Genomic DNA, 15,849 nt, shown 5'->3' on the forward strand with positions numbered 1-15,849 from the left:
AAAGCTTCTGGAAACCTCAACAATCTAAGAGCCAAGCCATGAAGACAGTGTAGGCTCATGGGGATCCTAAGACCACATGGGCTTATCTTAGAGACGCTGTGTGGGGGAAGGTCGTTTTGGCCGGAATGCATTCCTGGCCATCCCCTGTGACTCCGTGGGAGCCACCTTCCTTCTTGTAAATATTTCAGACCCCTCCCCTCTACTCCACTGGAGTTTGCTTAACAGAGAAATCACATCATGGCCGTACAAGTGCTTCTGCAGGATAAAGCAGCCCGTGTGCCACTGTGCTTGCTCTCCGATATCCCAAGGTCTATGATCTGCTGGGGCCGAGGGTGCCAGGACAGACAGCCTAGGCTGGTCACTATGGGTGATCAGGCTAGTGCCCGAGCTGTGTGTGGCGCGGAGCCTTCATGGTTATGTGCTGTGGGTTATGGGTAGCCTGCCAGGCTGAGCCCTTGAGATGAAGAGTGGCCTCCTGGGATCGTTGCTAAAGGTGATGGGGGCAGCGTCTTAGGCTGGGTGCTGCAGTTGTGGGTCTGTTCTCTTGAATGTTCCCGATGTGGCCCTCCTTCATGCTCAGCCTCTTGAAACAATGGAGCTAACTGCTGGGCATCTCCCAGACCAGTCCCTGGTTCTGGCACCTGTAGGGCCGGCTGATCCTCTGGCGGCTAGCAGGGGTGGGGGTTATCTGAGTGGGGATGGCCCTCCCGTGCTTTGCATCCCAGAAAGTGAAGACACACAGGGACCAAATCCAAGAAGCGGTCCTTGGCCAAGCCCTCGGGACCAGGGTTCCATGAGAACCGTTTTTTATTGAGAATTGTGGTATGTGGCGGATTGAGAAATTGCCATAGTCGGAAAAAACAAGTGGAAAACCTTCCAGAAAACAAACACTGCAGAAGGAAGTGCCAGGGCAGGGAGTGTTGAGCCTGTGGGAGACTGAGAATGACTTCTGGAGCACTGCTGGGCCATCCAGGTCCCGGGGCCTGCGGATTTGGCCCGGTGGCAGCTCTCACTATATTTCAGGTCTGAGAGATTCTTTGATTAATTTCTGTGGACTTCACCAGAGTTACAGCAACTCCCCGAGCTCTAATTAAGGAAGAGAGGCGGACGGTGACTCATGCTGGAAAGAACCCTCCCAGCCCTCAGAAAGCATTTCAGGTCCTCACGCAGTGGGAATGGCCTCCGATCAAGGCGGCTCTGGCCGGAGGTCAGCAAGATAATGGTCAGAGTTCCTACTAGTCTCTCTCTCTCTCTTCCCCTCCATCCCTCTCTCCTTCTGCCTTTCCCTCTCTGTCTCTCCCTCTCCCCCTTCTCTCTCTCTGTTTCTCTCTCTGTCTCTCTGTCTCTGTCTGTCTGTCTCTCTCTCTCTCTCTGTGTGTCTGTGTTTGTGTGTGTCTCTCTCTGTGTCTCTCTGTGTGTGTCTGTGCGTGTGTCTGTGTCTGTGTGTGCCCACGCACAGGCTCAGGCTCCAATCCTGTGTTTCCTAGAAGAGCTGGCAGGGACATATGGCATGGCTTCTGTTTGCTAGAAACTGACAGAACTTCTGGGGGTTTAAACCCAAGGCCTCATATATGCAAGGCAAGTGGCTACCACTGAACTGTGCTCTAGTCACCCCAGAGTTAGATTTCAGAAGCCCACGACAAGGGCACTGCCACCACCCAGGTTGGAAGTCACAGCATCCATCTGGCCCCAGCGACACAGGGCCCTTTTGGCTGACTAAACCTTTTCTTGAAAGCTTGGGTGGTAGGGAAGGAGACCAGAGGTCATTGCCTCAGTCACATGCCGGGGAAGCTTGACAAGGCACACGCCACTCTTATCCAGCATGGAAACAGAGCGTGCCAAGAGGGAGGGCAAATTCAAATCCAAGTGAGAAGTAGCTTGGAGACTTTCCTGCCATGTGCCTTCTCTGGCTATGGATCTGACCTGGGGGACCACAAAGGAACCACAGCCTGGGACTCCTTTGGACCCAAGGACCGAGCAGCAAGGGTAGACCTTATCCCTAGTAGAACTTGGTCCAGGGCAGAGAGAGAGAGCTGAGTGCCACAGGTACAGTGTTATTGCACACCAGAACAGCAGCCTTCTGATGGCGTGAGTACTGGGCTCTTACAGGGCTGCTTGTCTCCAGCCTCCATTCCTGTGAACATTCTGCATCCAGATAAGAACCAGCTCGCTATTCAGCCAAAGGGAATAAATCTTCTTTAGACCAGGAATGGGTCCTAGGGTCTGAGTCTGGACAGCTGGGCAGAGCACAAGTGCCGAGAACCTCGCTGGAGCTGTCAGAGCTGTCTGGAGTGAACGATGCCGAGCACCCGGTCATGTAGCTCTAGCCACTCAGCCAGTAACTGAGTTGGTCCCATCTGCTAAGCAGCATGCTGGAGACCAGAGACCCAGCAGGGAACACACACATGGTAGCCAGGTCCTCACGGGATGGGAGCTGACAGCAGAAGAGCAAGCTCAGGCTATGTCCTCTTGGGTCTCACAAAGGGAAGTGAGGGGAAAGCATTGTTAGCAAGAACGGGAGCTGGGGGAGAAAAGGGGCTGGAAGATTTGAGAGCTGTTTATGTTGTGGGGGTTTTCACTGATCACACAGAGAGGAGTCATAAACCCAGGCCAGAGTTCACCCAACACTGAAGTCGCCTTTCAGCCCCAGCTTCCCCATGGTGGTTGCTCTCCTATATCTAGTGTTAATTTAGGGTTATGGGTCTTTGTCTGCATTTGTGCATATGCACCATGTGCATGCAGTGCAGGCAGAGGCCAGAAGAGGGCACTATATCCCCCAGAACTGGAGTAGCAGGCAGTTGTAAGAAACCATATAGGTGCTGGGGAATAAACCTGGGCTTTCTGCAAATCTCTCCAGCCAGACCCTTCACTGAGCTCATGTCTACATCATGGCAATACAGAGGTACTTCCTCACAGCTGAGAGTACCCTCTTCATGAGTTGTATTTTCATGTAGCATTGCTGGTTTCAATGAAAATGTTTAATCAAACAATTATAGATTCACAGGCAGTTGTTAGAAATAATACTCGGAGGCTCCATGTGGCTTCTACCCTGTTCCCAACACTGGAACACCTTGTTATAAGGAACAACAGAAAATGAGACCAGAAACATGATCTTATGCAGCCAAAGCAGAGCAGTCTACCATCCTTCTTCAATAGCTCTGGTTCCTGGGCCTCTTGTCCCCAGACCTCTGACAGTATCCCTTAGGGAGGGCTTTCCTCCCTTCCTCCCTCAGCCCTGCAATGGCTACTCTGTTCTCCGGGTCTGCTATAAAAATTGCTCTGTCCAGATGCAATCTTTTGGAATTCACTCTTCCACACATTGTAATTTTTTGAAGACTTGTCCCAGCTGTACTTTGCGGCTTCTCTCCATGGTGGAGACATATTTGCTGCTGTGACTATGGCTCAGCTGGTGTCACAATTTGTCTTAATGAAGACATCTGCATCTGAGAGCAGGTTTCTCTAGGATACAAGCCCAGGACCAAAGTTGTTGGTTCACTGGGCAGTGAAGTATTTAGAATTCAAAACCTTCCAAACTGCTTTCAAGGGTCTGTATCTTTTAATGGTCACGTGGGCAGTGTGAAGTGACCTATGTCCTGGGCATCCCCTCCAGAGACCAGGGTGCCACTGTATGCAACCATTGTAATGGTTTAAATAAAATGGCGTAGTTCCCGACCATGGGGGGCAGCTGGTCCCATCACCCAAGGCACAGCACCAATGTAATGGTTTAGTTAAATGTAATGGTTTAGATAAAATGGTTCAGTTCCCTGAGGGGGGGCCGGGTCCCACCACTGAATGGCTCGGTGGGTCTCAGGCAGGTGGGAAGTGGCTAGTGGGTGAGAGACCTCAGCAGGTCAGCGGGAGCCATGGCAGGTGAACAGATGGGTAGATGGCATGCAGAGAAAGTAGGTATAGTTTATTTAGTAGGTTATGGAAGGGAAGGGGAAAGGGGAGAGGGAGGGAAGAAGGGAGGAAGAGCAAGAGAAAGAGAGAGAGGAGAGAGAAACAGGAGAGAGAAATAGCGAGCAGGGGAGAGAGAGAGGAGGGAGGAGAGGAGAAGAGACAGCAGCCATCTTTTCTGAAGAGAGAAGAGACAGGATGGAAGCAGAACTAAGATCCCCTTGCCTGGGAGGAAGGGGGAGTGGGTGAGGCTTGTCTCTTAAAGGGACAGGACAGACCATTATAGCCATTCTGATGACAGTAAAAAGACATTACATTTTCATCTCCCCAGTGGCTGATGATGCTTTGTTATCATAGATCTCTCCTTTGAAGTGTCTCTCACAGTTTTTGTCCCTTTTCTGTTGAGTCTCAATAAAAATACAAAATAATTTATTTTGTCTTATATTTTTCCACATCACAGTCCATCATCAAAGGAAGTCAGGGTAGGAACTCAAGGCAGGAACCAAGAGGCAGGAGTCAGAGTCACCTGTAATTTGATTTTTCATTTCCCTTAAGAAAATTATTTCTCTTATTTTTGCTTTTGGGTGAGTTACAGGAGGTCGTGGGTCACCTGGGCTTGAGCATTGGAAAGCAAACTTGGGTCCTCTGGAAGAGCAGCATGCAATCTCAACCACAGAGCCCCCTCTACAGCCCCAGTTTTTCATTTTTAAGGAATTGCTCACTTAGCCTACCCTTTCAGTTTCCAGATCATCAATTTTGTGTGTAGATTGTGTGTTTTGTGTCAAATCCGTGAACTCTTTGTCCAACTCTAGATCCCAAGATTCTCCCCCACCCAAAACTTTGTGCTCTGTGGTTTTGCGTTTACGTCTGTGGTCCATCCTAAAAGGATAGAGGTGTCCGACTATGGTCCACACTCTGCCTGTGGCTGTACATCTGCCCCATTGCCACACACTCAGAGGCCATTTTCATCCCTGAGATGAGCCCATACCATATCGAATCCTCTGGGTGTATTTTACATGGGTCTATTCTGGGCGCTCTTGTGTGGTCATTCAGACAGTGCCACAGTCTTGAGTTCTTTAGATATACACTGAGTGAGTTAAAATATCAGGGCTCTAACCTCTCTTGTTTGTTCTCCTTTTGCAAACTCTCAGCTTCCATTGCCTTTCTGTAAGAATTTCTGAATATTCTTGCCTATTTCTACAGTGGCTAGTGCTGGGGTTTAGCTTGGAATTTCACTAAATTTGTGTATCAGTTTGGGGGACGTTGACACCTGTGTCGGGCTGAGCATTTGCACCTATGAACATGGTAGACCCCCTCCCCTGACTGCTTTCATTAGCTTGTGCACACTTAGCAGTGTGCAAGTCCTTTGCAAGAGTGACATCATCTCCGAGCTTCCACTTTCTGAACAGTTGCAAAAGCATTGCATTGCTAAGCTCACTGTCTTAGCTAGGATGTCCGTCACTGTGATAAACACCATAACCAAAAGCAATCTGGGGAGGAAAGAGTTTATTTCAGGTTATAGTTCCACATCGCAGTTTGTCACAGAAGGAAGTTGAGGCAGGAATGTAAGGTAGGAACTTGGAGGTGGAAGCTGAACCAGAGGTTGTGGAGAAATGCTGCTTACTGGCTTCCCCGCCCAGGGCTTGCTCAGTTTGCTTTAGCATACAATTCAGGACTGCTTGTCCAGCGTGGCACTGCCTCAATGGGCTGGACCCTCCCACATCAATCATAAATCTGGAAAATGCCTCATAGACTTGCCCACAGCCCGATCTGGAGGAGGAATTTTCTCAGCCAAGCTTCCTTCTTCCCAAATGACTCTCAGTTGTGTCAGGTTGACAAAACACTCATCAGTCCTCTCTGTGACCCTGTGTTCATTGCTAATACACATAAATGCAATGAATTTTGTCTGTTGGTCATATATCTGGAAACCTTCTGAACTCAATGAATGTCCTAGAATTTTAAAAACTAGACTCTGGGATTTGAGTGTCAAGGGACACGCCATCTGCAGGTGGCGGTCTCACTTCTCCCTTCCCAGTGCGTTTACATTTTTATCCTTTTCTTGGCGTATAGCTGTGGCTGAACCTTCCACCACCAGCGCGTTAATTTGCAGTCAGCCTGACACTATCTCTCTCTCACACACACATTCCGCAGTAAATGTAATCTGGATATGGGGACTTGGTAGACGCTTTTACCTAATTAAATCTTTTCTATATCCACTGTTCTGAGAACTTCGCTTCTCACCACCAGTGGCTGCTGAACCCTGCCAAATGCTTTGCATGTCTATCGATAGGCCACCTGCCATTTCATCTTTATTCTTGCTATGTGAATGCACTGTACTGGTCGTTTAAAATCTTCTCCTCTAATTTCTTTTATCATTTGAGAGTATATGTATATATATATATGTATATATATACATATATATAATGCGTTTTTATCAAATTCAGTCCCCGTTCCTGCCCCTCCAACTCCTCCCCTATCTTCTTACTATCCCCTGCCCCCTCACACAACTTCATGTGATTTTTAAAAAAGTCCACTGAACCTATTTAGTGCTGGAAGTATGTGCATGGTGTAAGACCATCCCTAAAAACTGGTTTATTTCCTCCCTAACGGCCACCGGTTGCCAACACTTCCTCATCAAAAGGTAGAACATCATGAGCACTTGCTGGATTTCACCTGACTTGATCATGCACAAGTCTTGTGCACGCAGTCACAGCTGCTGCAAGTTCATGTGTGCAACAGTCTTGTTGTAGCCAGCAAATCATGCTCTACTGCAGATGTCACTATCTTGGACTCTTAGAGTCTCTTTGTGATCCCTGAGTCTTGGGGAGAGAGGGGTGTTACATAGCTGTCCTCTATCCCCATAACACTGATCAAATAAGATACTGCAGGAGTGCAAGGCTGGTTCAAGACTTTTCCGTTGGATTTAAAGCCCCCCTCAATAAGATGGAGCACTGTCTGGTACCTTGATTGGGTCAAAATCTAGCTTGCTAGGTCCTAGATCATAGGGAAGAACCTAATACCATTATTATACTAAATGGAATAGTAATAAACTGCATCCAATTTATACCCACATGTTGTAAAAGGAGAAGCGGGCCACTTCCCGCTGCCCATCTCCTGGCTAGCTTTACCTGAAATAATTACATGGAAACTGTATTCATTTAAACACTGCCTGGCCCATTATATCTAGTCTCTTCTTGGCTAACTCTCACATCTTAATTAACCCATTTCTAATAATCTGTATATCTCCACGTGACTGTGGCTTATGGGGATGAGTCTAACCTATGTCTGTCTCAGAGAGGAGAGCCATGGCATCTGCCACACTGCCTTTTTCTTCCCAGAATTCTGTTCTGTCTACTCCACCCACCTAAGGTCTGGCCTATCAAAAGGCCAAGGCAACTTCTTTATTTAACCAATGAAAGTAACACATAGACAGAAGATTCTCTTACACTACCCACATATAGTGTGCCTCAACTCCTCATCAGAGAAATTTATTATTTTTTTTTACAGCAGATGGCAATAAATACAGAAACTCACAATTAATTAAGGGACTGTGGAGTACCCAGTTACATATACATCATATGCATATACAATATATAGAGCTCAGAGAACAACTTGTGAAGTTGGTTCTCTCTCTCTCATTATATGGATCCTAGGGGTTGGATGCCGATGGTCAGGCTTGTGCCGCAAGTGCCTTTACCTACTGAGCTAGCTTGCCAGCTCCATCCGCTCTATGATGCAACTCCTTTGTGATGTATATGCACATTTAGGGTAGTTGAGTGGTTTGGGGTCCTGCTTTGTTTTGTGTTTTAAATCCAAGCTGGAAATTCCTTTCTATTAGTATCTCTAGACCATTTACATTTAGTGTGATTATTGCTGTGTTAGGATGTATGTAGGGATAACCCTTTCTATATTGTTTGTTATACTTGTATTTCCCACAGCATGCTTTCATATTTTTTATAATTCCATTTTTATTTCATTCCAATTACCCAAGAAATGTAAATTAGGGGTAAATATGAATCATGTTGTTAGTGCTTACAGTTTCTCACAGGTCAGTTTTTCTCTGTGGTCTGCTCAGCACCAAGACTGTTAAAGTACTTTGGGTGTAGAGTGGGAAATGTATTGGCTGAAGGTTTTCAGAGAAGTGGAGAGAGCCTCTAAGTAGAGTCTCCCTCTTGGGAGGTCTCTGCTCCCCGCAGACTCTCCAGTCTGCACGGTCTGCTGTTCTTGAGACACTGGTGCTTGCAAACTTTGTTGCTGCTCTGGATCCACTTTCTTTTATATTTTAGGATTTAAATTTTCTTGAAGCTTTGTTTTGAACAGGAATTGGGTCTGATGACTTTGTCCCCCAAGTTCCTAGGAGTAGGAGATTTGGATCCTTGGCTTTGCTTCTCCCTCGGGACAGAGCTGAGAATTTTGCTCAGTGTAATTTATTTTATAAAATACCCAGGAAATGTGAGATTAGAGTGGGATTTGAAAAATAAAGAAGGTCTAGAAGACCTGGTCCAAGATACCCCACTCACGTGGATGTCACTGTAGGCAGTGGGGGCGCAGTTGTGCCAAGGACCCTCAGCAGCCACCGAGCAGATGGCCTCAGAATTGTCCCACTCTGGGACCTGGAGGATCAGGTTTATCAGAATTGTATCAGGTGTGTGAACCCCTTTGCACCAGCACTCTAGAACAGATGAGTGTCAGATGGCTAGGAAGCCCTGGGTGGAGAATGAGCAAACCTGATGGTCAGGACACACTTACACCCAGTCTGTTCCTTGTAGCAATGGAAGCAAGATGTGACTTAAGAGGTTGACAGAGGTGTGGCTTGCAGGTGGCAAGAAAGGTTCCTGTGTTAAAAACTTAATTCCCAAAGTCGTACATTAATGCAAAGTCTTGGGGTAAACAGGATTGGATGAGGGTGTGTCTCTGTGGAGGCATTGCTGGCTTTCTGAAAAGAGAAAGAGAGAGCTAGCTAGCATGTTTGCTCTGTCTCACCATGTACCACCTCTGCATGCCCACCCCAGAAGTTGAGTAGGCACCAGTGCCACAGACTTGGACTTTCAGCCTCCAGAATCATGAGCCAAATGAGCTTTTCTTCTTTATAAATGACCTAATTACAGGTATTTTGTTATAGATGCAGAACATGGACAAAAACCATCCTAGGTACAGTAGAATGCCCTGTTAAGTAGAAGCCAGCAAGGGCCAGTAGACGCTCCTCACCTGCTCCTGGGTGATGAGTTCATCTCTCCTTCCTGCGCTGCTCCTCTGCCAGCCTACTTCCTCTGCTTCCTCATGGATTCTGTTTTTCTATCTCCCAGTTTTCTTAGGGTTCGCATGCCACCACCTCCCCCACCTCTGCTGCTGACTCCGGAATCATATCCTTTTGGCTTCGGTTCTCACAGCCAACAAGAGCAGCCTCTGTTTCCCAAACCCCCAGAGGACCCTGCTTGGCCCAGCTCATCCTTTTGATAGAGGCCACCCATGCCTGGGCTCTTGGCAGCCAAGTGGTTGTCCAGCGATCCCCTCCCCTCCAATCGGCAGAGTGGGAGGGACAGAGATGGCTGTGTGATGACTGTCCACATGGAGGAGAAAGACATGGGAACAGAGAGAGGTCTTCTAATCCCCCCCCCCTCACCTTTAGAATTCCACAAAATGGACAGTGGGAGGAACCGGGTCTGGAGGTCAGTGGGACCATCCAACTAATAGAAATTTGCAATCCCTTCCAACTCCTTAGCCTTGTCTGCTTTTGTTTAATCTGTGAATTGCTGGGTCAGTTCCAATATGATAAAGAGTCACATTTGTTAATCTTGGCATCAAAACAGTGCTTTAAAATCTGAACAAAACTAAGGGAGCAGTACGTTTTCAAGATGTAAGGCCAGGAAGGGAAGGAGTGTTTTTGTGGAAAGTCTATAAAGCGAAACGCGGAGCACAACCACCCCGGGCTGTGTGAATCCTTTACCCAACCACGGAGCGGGTGGGGGGGGGGCACTTCCATCCATTGAACAAGAAAAGATAAGCAGTTTGTAGCAGCACGGGCAGCTCTCCTGCACGTGCCCTGTCCAGAGGATCCTGTCCCCACAGACAGAGCCTAGCACAGGTGTCCCTAGGCTTATCTTCAGCACGGCAGGATGAAATGACAGGCCTTCCTGCTCCTCCATGTGGCAAGCTGGCTTTCATGGGGTGCTCAGAGGTGGGTGCTGACCTTATCAGGATTTCTTCTCACCCCTAGACATCTGCGTGGCCCCAAGCACTGGCAGCAAACATCCAGAGGTTCACCCCAAACTCTGCCCCTCCCTGCCCGTTCACTTTGGAAACAGCCCCCGGGGAGGTTTTTGGTTTTCACCATCCTTTCTTCACAGATACTGGTTGCTGTTTCCTTGTGCTGTGGATCTTATCAAGACACAAAGCCATCTCTGCTCATTCTTTGCATGGAGGCCTTCCCAGAGCCTGGAGAGTATTCGTGACCTCAGGGTCACAACCAGCTGTGTTCTAAGAATATTACACCTGGTTGTGCTTTTCCTAGGAGCCACTGTCAAGGTTCCCATTTGGCCGTGGCCTCTCAAGTCGTCAATGTGTCGAGAAAGCTTTCTGTGTTCTTCCTTGTGTCCGCCTGGCCGTTCTCAGCAGTCTTCTAACTTCTGCTCTTGGTGGAAGCGTCGGACACTCATTCGTTAAAACGTTCTGTGTTGTAAGCAGAAATCCAGCTCAGAGGGGTGTAGGACCATGAAGTCAGGAGGAATCTGACCCGGCACTGAAAACCTCTGGGTGTCGTGCTCTCCCTGGATCACTGGTGGCTGCCTGCACTGCTCCCAGTTATTCAGAGGGGGCCCCAGCTCTGCCACCCCATGCCAAAGAAATGGAGCCCTCCCCAGCAAGGGCCCCAAGGCTCCTTCCAACTTCTTCTCGTCCCTTCCACCAGAGCTGTGCTCTTCAAGAATCCTGACGCCAGATGGCTCAGCCAGGAAAGTGGCTGCCAGCATGAAGGCCTGCTTGAGTCCTCAGCACTTACATAAAAAGCTCAGGTGTGGTGGCCTAAGTCTGACCCCAGCACCCAGCCCTGGGGAGGCAGAGCCAGGCAGATCTTTGCAGCAGCCAGCTTTGCTGAATTGACAAGGGCCTCAAGAAACATGGTGAGTGAGATGGCTTGGTGGGAAAGGCATTTGTCTTCATGCCTGATGGCCTGGGTTTAGCACCACTTGATGGAAGGAAAGAGCTGACTCCTGCAGACCTGCGCGAGTGTGCCGTTGTACACACGTGCTCACGCGTATGCAATATAAATAAATGCCACTAAAATAAATAAGTAAGTAAATGATGAGGAGAGTGATAGAAGACACCAACTGCCAAACTCCTAGCTTCCACATGAAGAGACATACACAAAGACACATGTGTGCACACAAACATGTATACATGCACATGTACACACAAATAAACATGTGTACTACACACAGAGACAACTGTGTACACGTATGCACACATGTGTACACAAATATGTACACATATACACGTGTGCACACACATGAAGACACACAAATAAACATGTATACACAAATGTACACATATGTGCACACAAATATGTACACACATGTGCCTTAACATGCATGCACACATAAACATGCATGCCCATGTACATGCATGCACAAACACATGCACACATGGACACATACATGTACAAGCACGCTCAAACATGTGCGTGCACATGTAAACATACACATGTGTACACTCACACACATATACCCACACACATGTACAGCCATACATGTACACACACAAACATGTACACCCCCACATGCTCACACATATTGCCCATTTGCCCCAGGTAGTGGACCTGTATTGCTCTTGCTTCATAGCACCTTAGGAGCAGAGGCCAAACCTCATGAAGCTCCCTACAAAACCCTCCTCCTTCTAACCACTCAGCAGCCAATCTGGGCAGCCTGTACCCAGCCTTACAGAGATGCCATTTTGAGATGGATGCCTCTTGCCATGTCCCAGCCCCCCCCCAATTCTATCAGTTGTCAGTCCCTGCAGTCACCCCATGTCTGCTGGCTTCACACTGCCAGCCTGTCCTCATGACCCTTCATTTCTGCTCTTCTCCCTAAGGCCCTCTATCCCCTGCACCCTATATCTCATAGATGGTGCTCCACAAACCCAAGGGTCACCCCATATGTGACATGTAATCTGCTTATGGCTTGGCCCGTGCTGCCTTCTGGCCTCATCCCTCCGGCCTCTGCTCTCTGATGTCTGCACTGTACTGGCCTCCTCTCTGTGTCTTACTGCACGGGTGGTGGCCATCCTTCGGTGTCTTTTGCTCTGTAGTCACCATCTGGAAATGTCACTGGACTTAGAGCATACAAGTTGGTATCAGAATTTGAAACCCCTGTGACTGGATTGTACTCTTTCCTGTAGGACATTCACCCTCCACAGAACCTGGACATCATACACAGAGATCTCTGACCCCACAGCCCACAGGAGTGAGTTACCGCCAGCTCCATCATCTTCACGGTCTTACAGACATACCTTCATGCGGGTACTTCTCCAGCCACCTCTGGTGACACAGAGCAGTCAAACTCTGGTCAAAGGATGTATATCCTGGCAGCCTCCTGTTGTCCCCGGAAGGAGAAACTGTAGGCCACGTGCCCTAGGACATGAATGAGGTTTTGCTCCAAAAACGACAATTTGGAGCCTTTGCTGTTTCCTGGCCTTGAACTTGGCCAGGCTTCTCCAGTGGTGGGTCCCTGACCACTTCTCTCTCTCTCTTCTTCCCAACCACCGGCCACTGTGAGGTGAGCAATTTTCCACCACACCCTTTCCACCATGGTTTACAGCCTTGCCACAGACACAAAGGCAATGGGGCCAGCCACTCACACACTAAAGCTTCTGAAGCCATTAGCCAAAGTAAGCATTTTGTCTTTCAAGTTGGCTCCCCATTTTTGTTTGTTTGCTTGTTTGTTCGTTCTATTGTCACAGGGACTGAACCAACACACTTTGGTTTGTAGGCCTAGGTCTGCCGATGCTGACTTTAACACACATCAGCATTGCTGGCTTCTAGAAAGTTCTACAACTAGTAACGTGTGGAGAATCAAATGCACGTTTCTCATCCTTGCTCATCCCCTTTAGAGTGACAAGGTGTTTCGGGCGTAGAGATGAGAACAGAGGGGCAACGGCAGGGCTGTGCGGGCCTCTTTATTGTTCCTGGGTGTGGAGCAGTATACACAGCGCGTGGCAGTCACTTAGCTGGTAAAATATCTCAATAAATAAACAAATAAGCAACATATACACTGAACAGGGAATATAAAAAATGGCTAGCTGGGCAGGCCATGGAGAGATAAAGAGCAGGAATGTGCGAGCAAGAATTCCAGGCTTCCTCGAAACAGTCACGGGAGGTCTGGGGTGGGAGGGGTCTTGGGTTCTTGTTCTGAGAGCCTTGGTCCAGTTTAAACAGGTTCTACAAGAATGTACTTCTGTTTTATTTAAAAATATACATTAAAAAAGGCACTTAGAGGGAAATACAATCCAACATATCCTTATAAATGCACTCCTGAATCTAGAGCTTTCCAAAAAGATCCCCCTCCCCAAAACCAAAACCCAGGAGGAGAATCCAATGGTGAGGAGATGAGGGCACAAAAGTCACTGGCAGGTAGGCTGGTGCCCATCCCATGGGTATCTCTGAGAAGGATGTGAACCTGGGTCGCTGTCCCTTGCCATTGCTGTCCCCTCTGAACACTCAGCTGGGCACTGGGGGCATGAGGAGCCACGAGGTTGTCCAGGTGCCAGAAGTCAGAGCCGCGGACGCATCCGGTTCCACTTTTGCCTGAGATGTGCAGGCAGGTCTGAAAGAGAAGGAGAGAGGGTGAGATGTTGCAGCATCTGACGTTTGGGGAAGTACGGCCATTCTCTGAGAGAGCCTGGGGCTGTGGGTATAGAGAGCAGGCCTTGTACGACTCTCAGCTTCCCCACCCGCTGCAGAAGCTGGGCAGGTGCAGGGCCAGACCTCAGAGTTCCCAGGCCCTGGAAGGTCCACACAGTACGGTGTTGACTGAGGTTTCTGTCCTGCCCAGTCCCACAGTCGTTCAGTCCCAAAGAAACACACAGAGGTCTACAGTCATCATAAACTGATTAGCCGATTAGCTCAGGCTTCTTATGAACTCTTTCTTACGCCTTTTATTGGCCCATTATTCTTGTCTGTGTTAGTCACATGGCTTGGTACCTTTCTTCAGCGAGGCATTCTCATCTTGCTTCCTCTCTGACTGGGTGAGGACTGCAGACTGACCTTTCCTCTTCCCAGAATTCCCCTGTTCTTGTCACCGTGCCTCTACTTTCTGCCTGGCTACTGGCCAATCAGGGTTTATTAAAAATAATACAAGTGACAGAATAAAAGACTATTGTCCCACAGAAGTAGAGCACCATATTTTTCTCAGGGCCACACGCTGGCCCCTGAGAGAGACGCCCACAGTGGGTGAGGCTGCAGGGAGGCCACTGTAGGTGGTGGGCTGCCCAGAGCTGGGAGAGATGGGGTGAGGATCAGGAAAACAGTCAGCTGCTGGGGAGGGCCATCAAAGGCAGGTGGATTTCCCTTTGCTAATTCTTGGGAATCTATACTTAAACTTTATATAATGATATATAATTATCATTTATATATATGAAATAATATATGAAATCAATAAAATATAAATGAAATAATGGTAGAGTCCCAAGAAATTGGATTAATGTGCAGAAAACTTCTATGAGCATCTCAACCCTTTTCCCCCAAAGTATAAGCTAAGACCTAAAAGCACCATAGCTTCAACATCTGTATAGGCCCGGAGTTCACTTACAGTCTTTTGTGCATGGTGTGGGGCATATACGTGTGTACAGGTTGAGTGCAGAAAATGTGTGTGTGTGTGTGTGTAATGTGTGTGATGTGTGTGATACTGTTTATGTGTAGTGTGTGATGTATATATAGTATTGTAGTGTGGTGGTATGGGATGTGTCTGTATAGTGTATCTGTGGTGTGTGTATAGCATGTGTGGTGTGTGATATGTGTGTAGTGTGTGATGTATATATAAAGTGTGTGTGTGTGTGGCATGTGATGTATGCGTATAGTATATGTGTGGTGTGTGTACAGTGTGTGTGGCGTGTGTGTATATAGTATATATGTGGTATATGTATGTGAGTGCATAAGATGTGATGTCTGTATGCAGTGTGTGGTATATGCTATGTGTGTATAATGTGTGTGTGGTATGTGATATGTGTACATAGCATATGTGTGCTGTGTATAAAGTGTAGAGTGGGTATGAGTGACATACATGTGCAGTGAGGTGTGTAGTGTATATTGTGTTGTGTTTCTTGCTCACTCGGCTGTCACTGAGTTAAAACACTCCTATCACTACAAGGTCATACAACTGGTTTTTAAGTCCCGTGAATCAGTGAAAATGGAGCCAATGCGGCCTGCCGCTAACTCCCGCTTACCAACTCCGCTCTGACTAGGATGTGGTGTGGGAACCTTCTGGGTGTCGCCTAGTACAGCCTCTACTGCTGCCGTTTCCTGCAGCATTCGATATGGGCAGCACGACAGACGGCATGCTGGCCGACAGAGCCGTGTTCACCTGTGAGGCAACACACTTACACATACATACGTGCATACACATATGGACATACATCCAGTCCTCTCTTAGCGAAGGCTGGTCTGGAACCACACTGCCCGGAAGTGACAGGACAGGGGACAGCTCTCTGGGGAAGGGGCACCTGTGCTGGAGGGAAGTCCCCGTCTTTGAGGGGTCCGGTGGTTCTGACAACAGGTCTCCAGCACTCATCCGTGCCCACCTTGAGTTAGTTCCCTGAGGATGTGCAGCGAGTTGCTTAGATGCTGGACTGAGGGTCAGAATGAGAGGGGGTGACCACGTAGTCCAAGGTCACATTACTGCCACGTGGCCCACAGGGGGGAGGAGGAGACAGGAGGTGGCTCAAGCTTCTGTCAACATCAACAGC

The 15,849-nt window shown here is 48.2% G+C and overlaps 1 protein-coding gene across 1 annotated transcript in view; it reads right to left on the bottom strand.

The window, feature by feature from the left end:
- Nucleotides 1-13,045: 13,045 nt before the first annotated feature.
- Twist2 (twist family bHLH transcription factor 2) overlaps nt 13,046-15,849 on the bottom strand; it is a 53,564-nt gene continuing 50,760 nt past the window's right edge. The window contains exon 2 of the mRNA XM_050163106.1: nt 13,046-13,712. The gene's annotated coding sequence lies outside the window, so the exon portion shown is untranslated. The remainder of the gene's footprint in view (nt 13,713-15,849) is intronic.

This window comes from Alexandromys fortis, unplaced genomic scaffold (genome assembly GCF_014885135.2).
Source record: "Alexandromys fortis isolate MF-2015 unplaced genomic scaffold, M_Fortis_MF-2015_v1.1 scaffold_139, whole genome shotgun sequence".
Lineage (NCBI taxonomy): Eukaryota > Metazoa > Chordata > Mammalia > Rodentia > Cricetidae > Alexandromys > Alexandromys fortis.